We start from the raw sequence: 24,038 nt of genomic DNA, 5'->3' as shown, positions 1-24,038 counted from the left end.
ATAGGCTCCCCAGCATCAATATCAACACATATCTGCCACGATGGATTGCTACCTGGATCAGGGATAGCACCCACATGCTCAGTGTTGCAGGTGCCATGTCTGACTATACACCCATGACACATGGCATCCCACAAGGCTTAGTCCTGGGACCTCTCTTGTTCAGTATATATTTGTGTGATGTATAGGCTATCACAGGAGGGCTATGGCTGCCCATGTTCACAGATGACTGCAAACTGGGTGCCACAATCAGCTCTCCTGCTGGCACATGCATACTCATACAGGGTCTCACAGAGATAGGTTGAATGGTGCCTGAGCCATGGCCCATGGCTACATGCCACTAGTTGCATAGTCATCCCCTTTGAGCATGACAAAATGCCCACACATTACCACATAGGTTGTAATCCATTACATACAGTAGTGGTTGTTACGGTTTTGGGGACACAACCTGTTCATACTCTCGCCTTTGACAATCCTATTGCCATAGTGGTTAGACAGTATGTCTACATAGCACACCATATCCCACATGGTTTCACATGTTGATCACTTGTGGTCATTGTTCCCCTGTACTCTTCATGACCATGCTTGGTTACTATGCCACATTTGGGATGTACCTTACCTGACACCTGCAGCAACTGTAATGGTCACAAATGTTACTCATTGAGCAGATGTAGGGACTCACACAGATGCCCTGCACAGTTCCAATACAGTAACTCCAGCTATACTCAGTCACTTACCACCTATATGGATGTGTTGTGTGCCTGTAGTTGCAGGCAATATCTGACCCAGACTTACTGGACATGCTCCACCTCAGGATATCCGACTCCCTTGGAGCTACACACTCCAGGGCCATATACCTCAGCACTGATGTTAAAAGGACATGCTGGGGGGACAGATTATTATCAGAAAGCTTCCACTCACTCCGGAGTGTAGTCCCGGTTTTGCATAGGCAGAGCCACCCACTGACCACCTACAGGTGACATCTTGACATGTGGATGGGTGATCACATGTTTACCCATGGGATATCTTCTGGGTCCCTGCTAGACAGAGGCACAATACACTCAACATGAATGGGCTATCTTGTGTGATCTACTATTCAGAGGCACAGTGTTCTGATTAGACTGGGTTGCAGAAGCCAAACACACTCTGGCTATGCTTCTACATGCCCTAGGGCAGATAGCCTAGTATCAACCTCTGAACCTATGATAATTTTCATGATGCACAATGTTTATTGCTGATACTGTTTGCAGGTTTTTATCATATTTTCTTTCACACTTTCTATGAACCGCTTAGGTATCTGCAGAACATATTTGCTTATGGCAGGGTTCCACTGTATTATTTACGTGTCTGTTGTCATATCAGTGTGTGCACAGGGCAGATTGCTGGTTAGTGAGATGTTTGTGGGTTAACACGTGCAACTGCCTGCTATATGTGGCCCAATGCTGTACTCCAACATGGCCTAAGTGTGTGAGCATGCCCAGTTCAGACTGTCAGTGTTCTGTTGCCTGACATTTGTCTCATGTATTCAAGTGTGTGAGCATGCCCAGTGTGACCTTTCAGTATGTTGCTGTCTGAGGTCCACTACATTTGTTGATGTATGTCTACATGTCCAATATTAACATTTGTACTGTGTGTCTTGAAAGTCAGGTTCTATTCTTACTGCAGGACTCACCTTTGTGTCATAACTCGACAGGAATTATGCCGTGCCTGCAGGGTTCCCATGAAATACTTTGCATAGACTTATCGACATTTCTTCATACAGACTAACCACTGCAATGCTGTCATGGTTTAGTGGTTCAGTGCTATGTCTATAGTGCACAGTAGCCTGGGTGCGAGGCCCATTGCTGCTTATATTTTCATACTGAGCAGACCAGACTGCTTAGGGGCCAGTAGAGCAAATATGAGCATGTTGGCTTTTGTTTAGCTAGACCCAGCTTGTCCAACATTGCTCAATATTAACCCTCATTGCTGGACATTGGCCAATATTACTCTACATTGGCCACATTTGTAGTAGTTGGTGTGTGCGATTTTGTTTACATATACTTCATGATGGCAGATGCTGTTTAGCACTGCTTTATATCATTTAACACATGGCAATCATGCCTCAGGTGTTGATGCAGGGCTGCCTATGTCGGATGCACATACTACACTCCCTATACATGTTTGAAAGCAGGTAGTGTCAACGTAGGCATCCCTTTTACTATAGGTGCAGGTCAGAGAAAGGTATCATTTCCAGAGTTCCTAGTGAGCCAGTGTATGTGCTATGCATTGCCTCTTTGCCAAGGCCAAAGCATACTGGGCATGCCTCCTTCTGCCTACTGGGGCAGGGTCAGGTTGTTTCTCCTCCGAGTTACGCTCTGCTTGTGATGGCCTTGGCAATGGTGGGGGGGGCTGTTTTGCCCAGGCCTATGCTGGTCCTGCTGCAGCTGTTTTCACAGGATCATATTATGTAGCATAGCACATACCATGACAATTTGGGTACATGTAGTTGGTGAGTACTGCAAGGCTCCACCAGATGTGTCCAGGCACCGGAACTGTGACTTGAGCAGCCCAAACACACGCTCGATTAAATTTCATGTTTGTGCGTGTGCCTCATTATGGCATTCCTGTTCAGGTGTGTGTGCGTTTCTGATGGGTGTCATCAGCCACGGCTCCAGTACATAGCCAGCATCCCCCACTAGGTGACCATGTGGGATGTCCCCATTGGTAAATGTCTGGTACAGCTGCGTCAGATGCCAGATATGGGAATCATGGTAGCTTCCAGGGCAGCCAGCACACACATTCAGTATTATGCCCTGTGCATCACACATGACCTGGCAGTTGATGGAGGGGAAGCCCTTGCGGTTGAAGTAGACCCTACCCCGCTCATTGGCTGGTGCTTTGATGCATATGTGCGTGCAGTCTATTGCACCCACTACCTCATGGTATTCTGCTATTTGCTGGAAGAGACGCATATTGCTAACCAATTCCCCATGGGAATTGGGGAAATATACATGATCACCGACATGTGCTGACATGGCATCCAGGAACTGGTGCAGTACCCTGGATGCTGAAGCCTGTGATATCCCCATCATATCACCAGTTGGTCTCTGGAAGGTACCTGTTGCTAATATTCTTAGGCCAACACATACCTTAGTTTCCACTGGGATGGGTTCCCCTCTGTTGCTTCTGTGTGTGAGGCGTGGCCTGCACAGCTCAACAATTTGCTGCAAGAGGTCTCTGTCCACTCTATAGTGCTCCACTGTCTCCAGCTCATGTAGCCCCTGGTAGCTAACCCTGGGCCTGTACTCTCTTCTCCATCTCCTCACTGTGGGTTGTCCAGCAGCATTTGCATTATCAACACCCTCAGCATGTTGCATATGTCGCCTTATAACAGCAATGGCAGCCCCTAACATTTTTTGTCTCAGTGAAGCTTTTTCAGTTTTCACTTCTATTAGCTTACTGCAGTGTTGCAGTGTCTCTTAAGAGAAACATAATAACTGTTGTTTGCAGAGTTTTAAGTGCTGGGCTGGGCTTGTGTTCTGCCTTGGTAATTGCCTGTTCTGATTGTTTTCACCTGCTAGCTCTGCTAGTACTCCCTGGTAACTTCCCCCTATTTGGTGTGCTTCCTTTTTCCTTTCTGTTTCCTCAGGGGGGGAGGGCCGCGCACACAAGAGCAAACACGCGCACAGCAGCCAACACGCATGCACACATGCTTACATGGACTAAACCTTGCTTATTCTTGTTAAAATGCGCGCACACCAGCACGGACGTGCTTACAACTGTTTACACAGCCTTACATATGCTTACTCAAGCCTACACATGCACACACATGGTTACACGCGCTCACACTGTCTTACTTGGGCTTACTGGAGCGCACACGCGTGCATGCATGCTCAGCAAGAAACTTTGGTGTTATCCATGGCATACACCTTCGATTTCTTGACTTTACCTGGCCTACCTGTTGACACACCTCTTTCACTATTATGTGAATGTAAGCTGACACATGACACTCTGCTCCAATGAGCTTCACTCCTTTCATACATACCCCCCTCGTGATGTCACCTATCTTCTACTCTGTTACACCCCTTATCCTACTCCTACACTCCACTGACTGTGCTCATTTGCTGTGTAAACTTGCGATTCACTATCCTAACTCTCATTTGCATAGGATTGCCTACTAATGCTTAGTTACATCTCTTAGACTGAGCTTCCCCCTTAGCAACCTCTACTCAGTGGCCATGTTGTCTTCAGCCTGCCATTCCCTTGCATTGTAAATTCTTTTTAGCTATAAAATCCACATTTGTGGATCTTAATTATTAATTTTCTGCTTTTAGGGTGTTTGCGCGGTGCTGCGCTACGGTTAAACCCCGGAGATCGAGATAAAAAAAAAAATAGTTATTTTATTTTTAATTTGCATCCCTTCCCGTTGCCAATGGCCATATTTTTGGCCATTGGCATGCTTCCTCCTGTACATTCATGCTTTATTTCCAGCTGACATGGCTCCATTTTGCTATTTGCAGAACTGTACTCAGTTATCAACTGAGTACATTTCTGCAAGTAACACTACTCCTACTCGGACAGGTTCGGGTTTCCTGGATCACAAATTTACCTCATTTGCATAGCTTTCACCTGGAATTGAGGTAATTTGCATATCCCGGCCCTGTCCGTGTAGGACTAGTTTAGAGATCTCAGTTGCACGCCCCTACCGGCTGTTCCTGGATCACTCGGTGGATATGTTGGCTGCATGGAGTCTTACTCTACTCTTAGACTCCATGCAAGCCTTCATGAATCCGGCCCTAAGTGTTTGTGTATGTGGAGTCATTCTAAATGCACCATAAATATCAGTGCATATCCGCACTGAAATGCTAGTTAATAGTAAAAGGAGTGCACTTTGTTAAATTATCATTATTTTCAAGCACTTGCATATTAGTGGTGGTCTGCAGCACCAAGTGCTTGCATATTAGTGGTGGTCTTCAGCACTGTTTTTTTTATTTTTGTATGAGAAAACCCAATGATCTTTTCTGGTCTTGGTGCAAGCTGAGTCTCTTCACTTTGTTTTGAGGAAATATCACAGTGTCAAAGGCTAAGAAACTATAGTGTAGATAAATTACAGCCATCATATTACTATTTCATGGGTAGTTTACTAGTTTCTTCAGTGCTGGCCCTAAAACACTTGCTTGAAAGAAGTTGCTGCATATACCTGACACCACAGTGTAAAGTCGCCCCCCTCCATGCCTTTAAAGTCACTTCTGATAGTCCATGCAGTCTTCGCAACAGATAGTATAAAGTTGTACTGCTGTACTGACAGTGATTTCTGGAAATGTATTCTTATACTTCTAAAGAAAATGACCTCCAACAATCATATAACATACTAGGACAGAACATGGTTTTCACATTGTAGTAACAAAACTTTGCTTTGGAATATAAAACTGGTTTTGTCTGAATACTTTCTAGCTGACTTGCTTTACACCAGTGACTTCTGTTGGAGTCTTAAGTGGATCTATACTTTCAGTATCCAAAGCTGGGGAGAATTTCCAGCAGAATGCAAACATCGTCTCCAACTAATAATGATGGAATTGCAGTTGTTAACAGGCAAATATTCACATTATCTAAGTGCTCTTTGAGTTAGTAGTAAGAACATGAAAAGAACAGTGTGTGGCCTTTACAATCCTTGAAGCAGCACAGAAAGTGAAAGTTATGAGCTGTTAACAAGCTGATTCATGTTGTCTATGGTTTGACACCTACAGTCTTCATTTGCCTAATTATGTGACTCTGAGCATTTAATCAGACAGTGCTCTCATTCTGAGTCTGAAAAAGATTCATCCAAATCAGTGTTCTACCTGGGTTAACAAATAGAAATAAATAATAAATAACATAAATTGCACATTATATAATGCTATGCCATCTCCAAGCTAATGCTTCACTTCAAACAAACTAGTGTTACCGGGGCTAGGTGGCCAGTTATGTCATCAGTGTTCAGGGATGAAGAATTAATTAGTTTAGAGTTAGGGATATTCATATGGGGCACACTCTACTAGTGGCCACCTAGCATCAGACGGTGAAGGACAAATGGGCACACTCAGGGTCAAACTACCTGACTCAGTGACACAGCAGGATAAAGCCTTGACTGCAACCCAAACAACTTGAGTTTGATTAGAGGTTTGAGCACTGGAGGATCCAAATGTAGTGAGGGCTTAAGTGTCTTCCACTTCACCATTAGGCAGGAAGGATGGGGGGTCATACAGTCAGGCATACTGCCTTGATTGATCCCTGGTGTAGCCTGGAAACATGCCTGGAGTGCTTGTTGTCTAAAAAGGGGCAGGACATTGGCTGAGTCACATAAGGAGGTGTGGATGATGTGCCATGGTACTCACTGCATTCTATCTACGTAGACAAAACAGGCATATGCATGGGAAAAGTGAGGTCATAATTGAAAAATACTCCTTTGATAGTAGTACAACACTACCCAGGATGCCTTGATCTCTTCACTGGCCTTAAACATGGTGGGAAGAAGTCCTTGGGAGGACGGACAGGTTCATTAGAGTTGGTGGATGAGGAGACGTCCTGGGTGGAGCTCTTGGTCAGCTATGGGGGAGAAAAATAGAAAACAATAGTTATACTCAAAGTCAAAAACAATGCATGTTAGGGCAGTTACTTCTAAGTGTTAGAAAGGTCAAGTTCCTTTTATAAATACTGTAACTTTAATTTGTTAGTAGATTGCTTAACAAGTCCAGTTAATGTACTGAGTCTGAATTCTATGAATTATACTTTGAAAAAGATTTATGTCAAAAGCAGTTTGGATTTATTCTTCTTGAGAAATTTCTTTTAACAAATGTTAATTATTTCCTTGTTTTCATGACAGACAGTTAAGTAAAACATATTGATTCAGTGGACTTATGCTTCACAAATCCTATGCAAACAACATAAATAAAAACTGGGAAAAAAGATCAAACACAGGATGAAGCAGACAATGTTAAACCTCTACAGCAGGAAATCTATGAATAAAGAGCATAACTACAACAGAGGCATAGGAGCTACACAGGATGAGGAATGAAAAGATGCTATCCAAGCAACAGAATATTATTCAATGCATTTTAACATGCCTACAGGCATATGGCAAGGAACCTAATGCAACTGCCTTTATGAGCTTTAATGAGAAGTGGGTAAGGCTGAGTGACACATTTTGAGGAAAAGATTGCTGTGATCATATACTTTTAGTGTAAGATTTGAGTCTGAATTCCAAAAAGTGCTGTGTAGCATAGGGTTTCCATGAAGTAAGAATTGATATCCTGAATGGTGGAGAGTGTCAAAGACCTGGATGTGATAGAAGCATCTGGCAAAGACAGAGTCAGATGTCATTACTGAAATGCTGCACGCATCGAAGTCAGCATGAATGAACTCCGAAATTCCCACTTTTCACATGTGGCCAATGATTTAACTACCATAATAATGCCAGTGCATCTTAATGAGATTCTGTAAAATGCAAATGAATGGCATGATATGATTATTTGATAAAATGCACACAAACTGAAATTATACTTTTTATTAAATTTACCATTTCTACAGATTCAGTATGTGCATACTTAAGTATATTCCCTAAGCAAAACCTCTTCTGCAAAACAGTTAAAAAGATAAATAGTCGTTTTATGATTCTTTATGACATCACTGAAGTGGTGTCAGTGGACACTTAGAAATAGCATTAATTAACAATAATATGAGTACCTGTTCTGAATAAAAATTATTAAAAGATGACAGAGGATGTCTGATGAAAAATGGCAGGTGACCATACACCACACATTACCAATACATACCACTGCATGCATCAATTATATTCTATGTATTTTTTGGTTTACCTTTAAAATGTAGACTGCACATAATCAAATGTGCATACCGCCAAAATGCTTCCACGAAACCCGTACCGCTGAAACTTCAAAAAGTCGACAAAACATCGAACGTTGACATTTCCAACCATGCCACACCTACAAACAAGTGCTAACATGGGTCAAAAAGGGGGCAAGATTTTGCAGTTAAGAATATCTGTGTTCCAGGTTTTGAGAAGGCGCAGTTCAAAGTTTGTATAAGCTGTTTAGATGTTTTGACCATCAACATTTTGAAGGTAAACTACATTTTTTATAAAAGAAAAAAACACAAGCCTGACTGGACTATATGCCACTTCTTTACTTGCACAGCCATATGCTGTGCACGAGCCTGCCATATCACTTACTGCTGCTGCTGGCTGGACACCATTAATCATAACAGGACTTGAACTGGAAGCTGCAGTGACAGTATGGATCACTTCAGCACCAGTCTATTGCATGATCATGCTACACAGAATATAATATGCAGTAAACATCCTGCATAAAGTGGCTAGGTCATACTCAAGGGCACCCCAGACTCATCCAAATATCTGAAAAGGCTTTTCAACATGTTGAAGGCTCTCCAGATTACAATATGAGCCTAAGACAGTGATGTATTAAAATTATTTTCTGCAGCTCTACTCAGACTTTTCACTGGTGTCATGAGCCATAGATCCAGTAGATATTTTGCATCACCTGAAAAACTGAATGAAAAAGTAAAAATGGGGGATCAAAGCAAAGGAAAAGTAGTTTAGTATTAAGCAATATGTTTTACTATGAATAGCTAATTAAAAGAGAAAAGAAAGTCACTTATCAACAAGCTGACCATTCTACCATTTGACAATGCATGAAAATTTGATACAGTAAGCTAGTGTGCCAGATATGGGAATCATTAGCACTGCCAGGATGCTGGACAAATGCATTGGTGATACATTCCAATGCATCACACACTACCTGGCATTTTATGGAATGGTAGCCTTTCCTATTGTGGTATCTTTGCCCCCGTGGACCAGAAGAGGACCTAATTGCATCATATGTGCAATCCATCATGTCAAGCACCTTGAGGAAATGTACCACCCCAGAAAAAAGCACAGATAGGCTGGGCTTGGTCCTGAAGTGACACCAGGAAATAGAGGTACTGATCCACATGTGCCAATAGTATGTCCAGGGACTGCTGAAGTATCCTCTAACTGGAAGCCTAAGAAATACCCAAAATGTCCCCAATCTCTTCCTGGAAGGTCAACTTGGCCATTATAGTGAGGACTATCCATACCTTAGTATCTACTGGGGTAAGGAGACCACCCATCCTCCCAGTACCAATGTGGGGACCATACATGCTCACTAAGATGCTTACAGTATCCCAGTCCACACTTAAACTATCAAGGATTTCCTGAGAACTTGCTGTTTTGGCAACTCACACTGGGAAACAGCAATACTAGCAGCACAGATTATAAAGTAGATAGCAAAGCTAGCAAGAGAGCTCATCTTCACAGATTACAAATTAGATAGAAAAAGTGTGATTCTGCTTTTTGTAACAAATCTGTACATGGTGTGGAAATGGGTGAAAATCTGACTATAAATCACAAATAGGCAGGAGCAGGACTTATTAGCATATGACATCATTTCTCATTACCATCTCATTGCTACTTTATCTGAATAAGTTTATTTGAGGCCATCATGCTTTAGTGTAAATAGCCACTGTGACTCACTTTTTTGTTGCTGTTATGCACAAACAGTGCTGATTGCTTTAACATGTTCACGTAACGACTATGAGTACCACACACAATCTAAAAGGGGGGGGCCTTATTCATCCTGTTTTGGCATTGTTATTATTTGTTTGACTCATAATATATCTGCATATACTGGAAATGTTTTTTATAAAAAAACTAGGACAGCAATGGGATCATCTTTTCCCCCAACTTATACAAATGTATTGACGTCTGAATTTAAAAGATGCTACACATTGAATGGCAAATTTATGCAAAACCAAGTTGTCAATTATGCCAGATGCATCGAGGATTTCTTAATTTTACATTATGGTGATATTAATCATGCTATTTAGACTATATAATAAAGTTGATTTTTTTGGATATAACGTGAGATGGTGAGATAGTTACAATAATGAAGACTTATTTATTTAGGAAAGGAACACTTTTCATGCTCACAGTTGCCACTCCCCACATTTGATTAGCTCAGTACCTAACCAGTTCCACTACTTTCCCTATTATGTTTTCAGATTTCCTCCATTTGCTGTCATGACTGTACTCAGGTTCATCCTATGAGCATGCAGTTTTGCATTCTAGTTCCCTACCCTTTATAGAAGTTCCTGTTGAGAGTCTGCTTGCACTGCCACATCATCTGCACATATCTGTTTTTTTTTTACCTATCCCATCTGACCTGTTCAATAATTTAATCCATTACCAGTATGTAAAGGAGTGATCACAGGGCTGACCCTCGATGGACACACACTCCCACAGGGAATTCCTCTATGAGTATGAACACTGACCACACGAGTTTCACATTGATGAAAACAAATCACTCAACTTTGCAGATGAAATAACCATGCAGCAGATTAGCCAACACTGGCAGTATGTAATTCAGGTTCTAGAAGGAGCATATGCAGGCACAAACCTCCAGTTGGACCTCCTCACTGCACACACACACACACACACACACACACACACACACACACACACACACACACACACACACACAGGCATATATATATATATATATATATATATATATATATATATATATATATATATACACACAATCGCAATAGCCATTCACATATATTCATGAACCCACTTAAACACACTCCCAGAGCTCTCAATTATACAGTGACACACAGACATATGCATGTATGCACTCTTGCATTCAAGTTCATATATGTACCAGCTACCTGTGCAGCGTGAAGTGGTTCCAGTTCACCTTGCACAGATTCCCACAACTGAAAGGCATAGGTATTAGAATGCCATATACACTAATAGATTTGGATCCCTGAGCTGCAGAGCACTTGCATAGTTCAGGCATCTATGAATCCCACATATAATAAATCTTCTTAAATGTGCAGCATGCCAGAATGATCACTAACATATATTTCTCCAAGGGGTTACCACATTAGCAGGTAGCACTCAAAACCTTGCTGCCTGAAGTGCATAATGGTAGTTGTAAACAGTGAGGTAGTGTCTATGAATTAGAAACATTTTACAATGTATATAAAACATATTGCACTCAACTTGTATACATTGCAACTGACTATGTATGCCAGCCTATATATTTTATGTTATGTTATCATCATGATTTTGATGACATTTATTTCTGCTTATCTGACTATTAATAATAGTTCAATTAGTTGTGCTGACTTTGCTGACATTTTACTTGTTGCTCTGATGAGTGACAAGGAAGAGCAATTGTTTTCAACTATTTCACATTAATTTGTTCAATGTTTTTCTTCCAAGATACATTTTCAACTGTATATAATACTGAAGGAATACTTAAAGGAAAAAATTAAGGTTTGTAGGTTAATATCCAGTGTTATGGGCTGAAGGCCATTTGAAAAACATACTGACTCCATGAAATTTGGATTAAGTACTTTATTCCTGAACCAATTATCTAGACCTTCCTTGAAATTATTCAAATTAGTTGAGAGTCTTAATAGTGGATGGTAATCTATTCCAAATGTTTGGGATAACAATGGTAATATAGTTATCTCTACTAGAAAAAATTATGCTTGGAAATAAGAAAAATGATGTTTCCATGTTTATATGTCAAAGTATTATTGCATATGGTTAAGTTAAGCACCGACTGTAAAGGATTATCACTGAATGCTTTGAATGCCAATATTGCTTTTCCTCTAAAATATCTGTAATGGAGTGAGCAAACTGAGTGAGTACATATTTAATTTCCTGGTTTATTATCATAAGTTGGAAATGCAGTTGATTGAATGTCAACTTAAATGAAAGTACAGTTTCAAAGTTACACAATTCCAGAGTGGAGTACTACGAACTCATAATAACAAAAGTAAAGTATGATTCATTATTATGAGTTAGGCATTGTGAATGGAGATCACGGTACAGTGAGGATCAGGGAATGTACCCTTTTCCTCACTGTAGTGTGATATTGGAGTTGGTATATATAATTTGCAGGGGGTGTGGGGTGCAGGGAGGTTTGCCCCCCCTGCAAACACATAAAAGGACATACGGACTTTCAAAACTGGAAGTCTGGGTTATCGAATGCTGATCGTCATGTTTCTGACGTTCAGCATTTAACGTAATTGTTTTTGTTTTTGAGATTTTATTTCAGTCTTTTCATTAAAAATTATTTTCCCTTCAGCATTATGATAGTAAACCTAATTTCCTACATCTCTCAGTATAATCAAAATGTCTAATAGATGCAATACACTTCAACCAGTGTTGTACAGACTCCAACCATTGTAATTGTTTATATAAAAGAAAAAGAGCATTTGTGAGACATATAAAACCAGACCTAATGACATTCATCTGTGACAGATAAAGATTTTAGCATAATATCCAGACAATGGAAAACCTTATGTTTGATAGATGTAACATCATGATCAATGTCACGTTTATTATTGATAGTAACAGCTACATTTTTAATTTTCTTTACTACTTCCAAGGCTATACTATTCAGATGTATTGACTGTAAAGCATGAATTTCCCCAAAGAACAGAATCTTGCATGTTTTAGAACTAAAAGAAAGGCCATATTCTTCAGCCTACTTGCTGAATTTAGTTAACACTTTCTTTATGCTGCTTAAATTGTCACTGGATTGTACTAAAACATAGCTTGCTGGTTAGGTATCCAGATCTATAAGTATGGCATTATAGTGACTAAAACCTATGCCTTTCACTGGTGGGAAAATGATTGCTATCCAATGGGTAGCCAGAGGGGTGAATCAAACTCTAACATAGTAAATTACTTATAGGTTCATAGGTACATACTAGGCTACTGACCACCATGGCCTTTGTAAGCCTAACTGTGCAATCCAGACCAATTATTAGGAGGAGATATGTTTGGAAGTTTCTAGAGGTTATGTTAGTTTTGGTATTACTGTCTGCATCTGTCTGTCAGAGACACGGGAGCCAGACCAGGGGTGAATTTCCAATTTCTCATCCATTGGTCAAGGTTATGCTTAAATAGAGTTAGGGATAGATTCTGCTTCACATGGATGGGGATCTTATTCCAGCACATGGGAATAATCTGATACATGTCTGTCTCACCAACATGTCTTATTTATGTCACAGGCAAAATTTAAATCCATGGATCTAGTGGTTCTGATGCTGTTCATTTTGTGGATGTGTAAAAGTTCCATCAGAGCTAGATCTGAGGGTGCCTTGTATGCCAAGCAGACACTGCCTCTCAGTAATCTCTAGGAGACAGAGTATAGACATATGGCTTTAAAGTGATCAATATAGGACAATGTGTTTATATCCTGAATTCTCCTGGTAAAGAACCTTTGTAGGCATTCCATTTGTTGCATATGTCTGGTCAAGTACATGTGGAAGGGGCATTATAGTCAACAATGGGTCTGATAATGGCCAAATAAAGTGGCACTGTAACTTCCTTGGACCTGGATGCCATGCCCTTACTTATAAGTTGGGTGACATAGGTTCATAAGTTGGTACTAGGCTATCGACCCTAGGGCCTATACAAGCCTAGCCACAAAAATTCCCTGGCTATTTCTTCCCACACAGAATGATTTTCATACTACCTTGGCCACATGTTGGTCAAAGGCCAGATTACTGTCTACATATGTTCCCAGATCCCTGACTACCAGGTCAGTTCTTAGGGGTGTTTTATCGATGGAGTGATTATCCTGGATGGCACTTTTCCCAAAAGGCACTATAATGCATTTCTTGGCATTGAGGTTTAATCTGTGACTTTGGCACCAGTCATTTGTTTGTGTTAGACCCTCTTGTAAAATGTTTCTGTCATGGGCGGACTGTGTGATAGCTCCCAATTTGCAGTCATCTGTGAACTTGGTCATCCAAAGGACCTTATCATCACCCTTTACCTCCAAGAAGTAAATGCCAAATAGGAGAGGTCCCTGCACAGATCCCTGAGGTACCCTGCTGGTGACTAGTCTCTTAGTGGAGGTGGTATCACCAGTCCTGACTTCCTGGGTACTGTTTCTTAGTCTTCTGGCAATCCGATGTGTTATGTAGGGTCTATGCCCAGTTTGGTGAGTTTGTCAACTATACTTGACTGGGGTATTGTAATGAACACCTTAACTAGGTTCAAGTAGGAGATATGCAGTGTTTCCCTCTCATCTATTGCCTTGGTGACCTTCTCAAAAAAGTCCATGAAGTTTAGTAGGCATGACCTTCCCTTGATAAAGCCAAAGTGAGTTAAGTTCAGTAACTGAAGGTTAAATATGTCTTTGTCGATCATTTCCATGATAATTTATTACATGACTTTGCATATTAGACTAATCAGACTAATATGTCTGCAGTTTTTGAGGTTGGTTGATGGTTCACCCTTGTGAAGTGGGATAACCACTGCAGTCCTCCATTCTCTTGGTACAAAGCCTAGATTTGAGGCTATAGTGGAAAAGTGATTCAAGTGGTCCTGATAGGTCATGTTTCAAACTATATGGAGCATCCCAGGATATTGTCTGGGCCTCAATGAAGCTGCATTTTTGGCATTAGCGAGTGCCCCCAGGACCTGCACCTTGTTAATAGTTGGTGGTTATGCTAGTACCAGAGACAGTGGTAGTGGGGGGGTAAAGTTTAAGCTCCAATTGTCAGCCAGCAAATTCTGCTCAGTGAAGGTGGCACCATTGACCACCATTTTGGCACACTGATATGTGCTGCCTCTGAGGTTTTGAACATAGTTGTAGAAAGCCTTGGAGATGTCTTTAGCCTGTGAGGCCATCTTGACCTTGTAATTGGCCTTGTTGGACTTAATTTGTCCTCTTAGTTACCTGTTTAGTTTAATTAGAGAGCTCCTATCATTAAGGTTGTTGCTGTTCCTAATTTTAGCCATGACTTTTCTCCTTTTGTTATAAATTCTATTAGAGTTAGGATTCCACCAGTGTGGTTTGTTTTTGGAGTGTATTTTGGGCTTACTTCTAGCAGGTATAGCACTCTCTATACAACCATTTACACGGTTGTACAGAGTCTCTGTGAACAATTCTGCATAGCTTGCTGTGAACATGGGGTTGGGAGAAGCATACATTTTGGCAAAATATTGCTTAACAGGATGTAGTTTGTTTGGGAGTAGTTCCTAACTGTTACAGGGTTTGATGGGATTACCAAGTTGATTTTTATTTCCAAGGAGAGATTTCTCACCAGTGAAAAAGTGACACTGTTGTCTGTGTGTGTGTGTGTGTGTGTGTGTGTGTGTGTGTGTGTGTGTGTGTGTGTGTGTGTGTGTGTGTGTGTGTGTGTGTGTGTGTGTGTGTGTGTGTGGGAGGGGTGGTGCAGTGCTCTCCTATATTGGTGAGTACCGGGTCCAGTATGTTTGAACCTCTGGTGGATGTGTGCACAATCTGGTCAAGAGTTTTTGTGTTCATAAAGTCCAGGAATCATTGTGCCAGCAAGTATGAAGCAGTGTATGTTTCCCAACCTATAGAGGGGTAGTTAAAGTCTCCCATGAACAGGGAGCTCTTTAATGGTGAGTGGATTTGGTAGGTCTAGGTATGAGCCAAGGGATTCCAGAGACATAGACAATGACCTATAGCTTGCTAGGATATGGTATGAGACTTTGTCTTTGGTAATTTGCACATGGATAAATTCCAGGGCATTGTCCAGCTTTACCAACCTAAAGTTATGCTTGTTGCGAATACAGATTGATATTCCTCCACTTTTTCTCCCTGTCTTCACAGTTAATGGTCTAACTGTGCAGAAGGCACTGTAGCCTTGCACTACTGGAGTACTTTCTGTGGATTTAAACCACTCCTCAGTAATGACGCAGATGCTTATATTCTCCAGTGTTATAAGAGCTTGTAGGATGTGTATTTTCTTGTTTAAGTGTCTAGCATTGAACAGCAATACTTTAAGTTTCTGTCGGGTTTATTTGTTATGTCAGTAGGTATGTCAATTTGGCATTGCCTAAAAAAAGGCTCCAAAGGGTTGGATATAGTTTTAGCCAATATTCAGAAGCCTAGGTGAGAGAGGTGCAGATTATCCTTTGCAAAGCAGTGTAGTTTGTTGTTAACTATGTCCTCCCATGCTGACAAACATTGAATCTCCATGGAAGCAAATCAGAAACTAAGTCAATTAATTATGTCATTTATCCTTTTTTTATACTGTGGCATCATCCTTGGTGAAGGTAAAATGTTGCTCTATACAAGGCACAAACTTGCCTGTGACACATACTTGGAGAGATCAACTATGTCTCTCTTCATATAGTCCAGGGATTTTCATCTCAGGTCATTAACATCCATATGGACTATGATAGAATCATACTGGTACCTGTGGTGTAGTGACTTGAGTACATGTATACCTTGGTGGATCTTAGCTCAAGATAGGCAACTAACTGTTATCTTCCCCTTATTCAGTCAGGTGAGTGGGGCATCTTTGTGTCATTCAATGGAGTCCCCTAAGAAAAGATTCCTGGTTAATGTGTTGGCTTGTATTATGGGCTTTGCTCTTGGGGCTCTACTGGGTGTATGTGTATGTGTGGTGTTTGGTGTTGCTTTTGGTGAATGATTTAGAGATTCTTGCAGTTTATAGGTTGAGGAGGTCTTTTGAGGTTTAGGAAGATTGCTTTTTAGTGCTTCAATATAGATTGGTCTATGTGTGTGGTGGGCACTCTGTATGGTGGATATAATGTGTGTGTGTGTGTGTGTGTGTGTGTGTGTGTGTGTGTGTGTGTGTGTGTGTGTGTGTGTGTGTGTGTGTGTGTGTGTGTGCGTCTGTGTGTTTGTGCATGCATGTGTGCGTGCATGCATGTGTGCGTGTGTGTGTGTTCTTGACAACCATGTTTGTATGCAAGATTTTTGTCTCTACTGACATTGTGTATGTGCATCTCTCACATATTGTGTTTGTTTCTTTAAGGATTAAATGGCTGTCTATGAACATGACACAATTGCTACATTGTTTCAGGATGCCCAATCTAACAAGCTAGCTATGGAGGCATTTAGAAATTGAATATCCATGTTGTCCATACATGTACTTGAGTGGGTTACTGTAGGCCCTGGAATGGGTTGTCTCCTTGAGTGGTCTCTGGAGTTGGCATTTGACTAGGTTAGACTACGCTAAGATTTGATAGCAGTGGTGTTTAATGTACAAACTATTTGCTCTAAGCTTATCTCTGTGCAATGGCTTTGTTTTAGCCACACCAGGACGTTTTATAAATAAAATTAGTCTTCTTGGTATCTGTGTCTATACATGACACTGCTAACCTCTTGGTGTAATAACAACAATAAATATCGTTTGCTATAACAAAACAACTTAAACAAACTACATGAACAAGGCAATTTCAAGTATTAGTGGCCTTTAGAATGATTAAAAGGCAAAATCAATAAATAAAGCAGTATCACTCTAAAGAGTTAACTGAAGGGCAAAACAGTAAAATAAATATCTTATCTGCCAAGGATGGAGCAGGATTAACTCAGGACCCCTTCAGAGTGAGGCAAGGGTGCCAAGCAGATGTGAGGTCTGGGAAAATGAGAAGGAGATAATTTGTAGTAAGGAAAGTTTACTTAACTGCAATACTGGTTTGCTGGGTGGACATTTTGTATTATAGATATATGGAAAACAATGGGTAGAAAATACTTAAATAGGTTACACAAAGTAGGAAAGTACTGAACTAGGTTACACAATGAACAACAACAATAAAAGAGGTGAGGGAGGGACTTCGGAAGACAGATTACCATAAGGGGTAGAATACAAGCCAGAGACTGAGCCTATTAAAACAATGACAAAAGAAATGTCAAGAGGGTTGGAAAAAATTAAATTGGAGCTCTAGTCCTATAGGTAGAACTTCAGAAACGTTTAGGTTAACGCCCCGGTTTGGGTTCGGCAGACTCAAAGAACAGGTGACAAAGCAGTAGCAAGGTGAATAGAAAGGCACTGGAATGCATCTTCAGGCAGGTATATACAGCTATAAATATTGTTGAGCACAAATCCTGGAGCGCAATTCACAATATTACCACTAGAGCAATCCCACCCCAGACTGAGGCATCAGACTACTGGAATGCAAATTCAAGCACAAATTCTATAACAGAATTCATAATACTGCCACTACTATGTAGAAAATTGCCAGTAACCCTATAATAAATGATTGAAAAAGGTTCAAATCTGATAGTAGATCACAGTGTTGCCACAACTGAAAGACGTTAGAAGACTGAGTTCCCAGACTGTGTTCAAAATACATAAACTACCTTTTACATGTAATTCTAGTTATGGAAATAGAGGTGCAGCATACTGTATAAAAATGCTAAAATATTGGAGTCATACACAATCTTCTCACAACTGCAAAAGGAGCTACAAGACTACTGTCCCACAGCAAACTAAAAAATGCTAACAGCTAGCTTTTTAGCTAAATCATGGACACAAAGTAGAAAGGTACAAAAAGTATCACAACACAGGTCACTATAAATGCAACTTCAATTATTTATGCAGAAGTTAAAACACATTTTCTTCCCTTTTGATGAAAAGCTTGCATTTCACACCTCTAAGAGTCTTGACCAAAAGACCTTGGGTGGATGCAGCTCTGTGCTAAACGTACCAGACTTATTAGAGATGGGGGCAATCAAATAAAACCAGTACAGGAGCTCAAATTCTGTGCTTAGAATTTCAGAAACTTTCATCTTAATGTCTCAGGGAGGTATGGCAGACTCAATGAATGGAGGAAAACCATAACATGGTAACAGAAAGACACTGGAATGCAATGTTTTTTTCACTCTATCTCCATTTTCTGAGTTATTTTAACATCTCAAAACTGTTCTGACTGATTCTTATAGAATTTTAATACGTTTTCTGCAAACTGGCTGTCAATGGGGCTTGACATATCAATGTGATCTTATTTTTCTTCAAGTCTTTCTCTTTCACATAATCCATTTCAAGTCTGCTTTGTATGAGTCATGCTAGACATAAGGAAGTAATGGTGTATTTCCATTCCATTGACATATGAGATTAGAGTCAGTCACTGTCATCCTATATACTGTCTGTAACAGGACTGCTTCTATTATTTCTTGAATGGCCCTCATTTGTGTGTGTCTCGGGGCTTATTTTATAGTATACTAAGGAATTTTGCAGCTGCAACCAAGACAGTTGCTAAATTGCAGACCATGTGCCAAAGTATCTTTTTGTAGTCCAAGAAGAATTGACAGGCCCTCCCCATACACTTTGGTAAATGTGCGGATACTTTACAAAAAATACAAGAAAAAAATATTTTCTGACTTTTCTCTAAATGTCACAGACATTTTTTAATACTACATTTAAGTAACCGTAAAATGTAAAGTAGTATAAACAACAAACATTTAAATTTTACAGCTTAACATTTCAAAACTGTGATGCTGCTTATGTAAATTTGTCAAAAGAGGTGAAAACTGCCTTTGAACCATTGACTGATCCAATTGCTCTGTTTTGGTATGAAAGGCATGGCTACATTGGAAGCAGCTGTGAATCTGTGTAAGTTCTCTTTTTCTTTGCAATAGACAATGGAAAATAGCTTCACACCTGTCTGCCTTGTTTATAGCAGCCTGAGCTCCTTACTACAAATTTCTCTGTCTGTGGTATGTCATGCAGGTGTAGACAAATTCCTCTGCAACTTATATCACAATTTAAGCTAAAGAAATGGGTGGTCTTTTTCTTACTTTCATACCAAAGTGATAAAATGAAACTTTTAAAAGGTACGAGGAGGTTTCAGGTATCTACACAGTACTGGAATCATATTGTAGGGAGAAAAGTAACATAAGAGTTGAGTTAAACTGTAGGAGAAGGTGGAGTTTTTCTTTAAGCAGGTATATTTGGCTATAAAATGTACTGAAGTACAATCCCAGGGCAAAATTTACAATACTGTCACTACTGCAATCCCACCACAGACTAAGGGACCAGATTTCAGAATGACACCTTATGTAGGTATATACAGCTATAAACAGTACTGAAACACAAGTCCTGGAGCAGAATTCACAATTCTGCCACTACAGCAGTCCTACTGCAGACTAAGGCACTAGACTAAATAGAAATTTACCAGTAACGTTGTAATAAATGACTAAATGAAACTCGAATCTGGTAACAGATCACAATTCTGCCACAACTGTGAAAGAAGAATACCAGACTGTGGCCCCAGACAGGGTTCAAAATACAAAAAGCTACCTATTACATGTAATTCTACTTATGGAAATCAAAGTGCAGTATACTGTATAAACAATGCTAAAATCTTGCTGTAATACACATGCTTCTTGCAACTATAAATGAAGCTACAAGAATAAGGTCCCAGAACCAAGTAAAAAATGCAAACAGAAAACATTTTAGGCTAAACCATGGACAAAAAGCAGAGAAGCAAAAAATAATATCACCACACAGGTCACTATAAGTGCAACTTAAAATATTTAAGCAAAATTTAAATAAAAAATTCCTTCTACCCTTTTGAGGAGAAACTTGTATCTCACACTTCTCAGAGCCTTGAACAAAAGATTGCATTATAAGTGCCCACAGGAACTTGCTGTGAGAGATCAGCTATCCAACTCCATGTGTATACATGTGCCTGCAATGAAGTTACACTCTTCTTGAGAATTTGTGATCCCTATCTGTGAGATGATAGTAAAGCCATCAGACTTTCATTAGAATCCCATGTTTTAAATGTTCTTGAGAATATGTGATAGTTAATTATAAGTTAACATGACTACCGGCATAATACAGTCCTTGTGCAAAAATATTTATAACTTTATCAGCCCCAATCAGAAAGGAAGTTCTATCACTGCAAATCCTTCTGATTTTTAGAAATTTGCCATACTGCAGAGTAGAAAACAAGTTGGGGATGAAGGCTGCTATCAAGAAGAAAATTCATGGTAGCAAGAGGTTTCCTGAAAGCTCCAGTAGCAATCTTCCACATACAGTCGTTCGGTGTGAGAGCTAAACAATAAGTGCTCTCATTATATACTAAAATATGAAAAACAGTAAAGCCAAATATGTTACTATCTGGATACAATTGGCTCAATCTAATTCTACTGACCAGCTCAGATGAGATGTTACAAATTAAAACACCAAGAATTGTCAAGTCCCATTGAGCTCTTATTACAGTTTCTTTTTAAGGCATGATATATAAATTTATTTGAAATAGTAGGGAAATGCATTGTGAGTCAAGATAGGGATTGTAAAGTTAGATCTATCCCTTCAAGAAATATACAGTGTATTATTGTGTTGCTATCAAAGGATCTTTTTCTGATTTCTACCTGTACTTCAGGGTGTACCTCAGGGATGAGTACTGGACCTGCCTTAGATTAACTTAATTTTTTCTACAACCCATTAAAACAATCAATTAGGATGAATGGCTACACTGATGATTATAAGCTATATTTTTAGTACAATCCAGTGACATTTTAAGTAGCATAAAGAAATTGTTAATTGACTTCAGCAAGGGGGCTAATGAATATGATCTTTTAGTTCAGAAAAATTGCAAGATTCAGTTCTTAGAGCAAATTAATTGCTCATGTTTTCATACGTAAGCTCCTTATTTGGGATTACTTTTCTCATTTTTTCTGGGGAAAGCAGAATCAGTAGTGGCAGACACACCTGTGTTTTAATATGACAATGGCTACTCCGATCATCTCAGAGGAGCTTTATGCTATTTGTGTCTCCATTGAATCTCTTTTGTTGATGATGAAACCCTGCATTCTAGGATAGTACAGGACTTGCAATCATAGGCTCAAGTAGAATAAAATCTTGACAATGTGGAAAATTGCTCCAGAAGGAACAATTTGTGAATCACTGGTCTCCCTGAACAGCTGGGATGTCCTGAACATGTATAGTATATCAAGCGAGAAAATTCTAAGTTATTTGGGTCAAACTTCAGTACCAATCATTGAGAATGCTGATAAGATACTTTTATGCACAAAATTAAGCAACAATTCGAGGAACTTCATGGTCAGATTTATGACTAAAATGTAGGTAAGTCCTTCTGCAAAAGCCAAAGAATTTGGTACCAATTGTAGACTGGCGGGCTACATAGTACATCCTTATGCCTGAAAAGGAAGGTATTAATGCCATATCTGCACCGATATCGGGATGTTGGGATATCGGGATCCTTCTATGTGACCCATCTAATTACTAAGGGGTTCGCATCTAGAAATAAAGAGGTTATAGTACCTCTCTACTCGTCACTCATCAGACCCATCATAGAGTACAATGCCCCATTTGGGATGTACCTCACAAGACACTTCCAACAGCTTGAAACACCACAAAAGTACCTCACCAAGAGGATTACTGGCCTCAAAAATATGTCCTATGCAGTGAGACTGAAAAAACTCCGGCTGTACTCAGTGGCATATCGCTTACTCAGAGGTGATCTCTGCCTGACTTACAAAGCCATGTCCAACTCAGAATTGATGGACATGCTCCACCTAAAGAAATCCAAGTCACTGCAAGCCACGCTGGAGGGATAGATTCCTGTCACAGAGACTCCCCATGCTTTGGAATAAAATTCCTAACTACATTAGGCAGAGTCCCTCACTAACACTCTTCAAGAGAAGCCTTGACGAGTGGATAGGTAACAGAAAGTACACTCCTGAGATCACATCATTGGCTCTGCTTGACAGAGGCTCAGTTAATTAATCAATGGGGTGGCGAAAGCCAACACACTCTGGCTAGGCTTATAAATGCCCTCGGGCAGATAGCCTAGTACCTACCTATGAATCTATGAACCTATGTATGTTTTCTGATGCAGTTAAAATATCCTGCTTCCCTCTACATTACAAATGGGAATTCACAATTTATTTTGCAAGATTTTGCTAAAGTGGACCATTATCTGATGTGTCTCTGTCAAATGCAAAATCGACCCCAAAGCATGTGAATTTAAAAAAGACCACACAGCAAATGGTTCCCTGAATAAATCATCCATTAACAACAAACAGCAAAGATGCGGCAGGACTCCTCCAAGAATGATCTCTTGGGGCAAGATCAGATCATTTTGTTTTGCTTCTACTACACCCACCACCAATAGATTTGAACCTTTAACCAGCTCTACTGTTCTTGACCCTAGTGTGGAACAGGCTTACTTTATGTTTTCAATGCCCAGTATTCGACTAGAGGAACTGGCTTCAATCAAGGGTTCATGAGAGATATAATACAAGATACCAATCTTACTGGGGGGAAGTACTCACCAACCATCTGACTGTCTAATATAAGAGACATCCAAAGGACCACACATGGATAAATTCAGACCATCTGTTGATATGCAGTTTTCTATAAGTATTTAAAGTGTTCATAAAGTGAACTACTATAGTGAAATGTGGCCCGTGCTATTACAATTAAAAAGAATGCTTTTGCCGCAGGTGGGGCATTTTGTTTAGGGGGTTTGAATGCTGTGTAAATATTGAGTTCCATGGCCTATATTGGCTAGTTTACATATTTCATTGCTTAAAAAATTGCCTAGGGACTGACTATGAGTGCCTTGGTGGGTAAATACCCTTTTAAGTAGATGGTTTCATCTTTCCATAGCTTTACAAAGAGTTATTGGTCAATCTTTGTTACTCATTTTTTTATTAGGTGATCAGTCTGTTTACCACAAGCAACACTGACAGGGCTTGCCACAAAGCTTCCAGTTCTGACTGGCAAGTTATGCTGTCTAACACAGCAGTAGAACTTAGGGGGGAAAGCTGAAAGGTGAGAAGGATATCTACACCTAGGCAAATTAAAGCCATCCTTAAGCATTTAGCTAGGGACAACTATCAATTTACTGCAACATATTAAGGTTAAGCATAAGCAAGCTCCTAGGTATTTCTCAGGTTGGTCTGGCCATGGTTACCTCCTGCACTTCCTCTGCTAAAAAGAACACAAAGACACTGTGATATAGATGTGATGTAATACCTTTTATTGGAGCAACATAGGTTTTGGAATTACTCAACTTTTCAAGCTGGCATGAGCCCTTTGTTAGGAGTTAAGTAAGTATATCATTTATTTTCAATTGGTTACACCTCAGAGAGAGACAATATGTGTGTGTGTGAATGTGCAAGCTCGTGTGTGTGTGTGTGTGTGTGTGTGTGTGTGTGTGTGTGTGTGTGTGTGTG

The sequence above is a fragment of the Protopterus annectens genome, chromosome 3.part1 (genome assembly GCF_019279795.1).
Source record: "Protopterus annectens isolate FY-2018-M chromosome 3.part1, PAN1.0, whole genome shotgun sequence".
In the NCBI taxonomy this organism is placed as follows: domain Eukaryota; kingdom Metazoa; phylum Chordata; order Ceratodontiformes; family Protopteridae; genus Protopterus; species Protopterus annectens.
The sequence above is the reverse complement of the archived record's forward strand: the minus strand, read 5'-3'. Positions refer to the sequence as shown.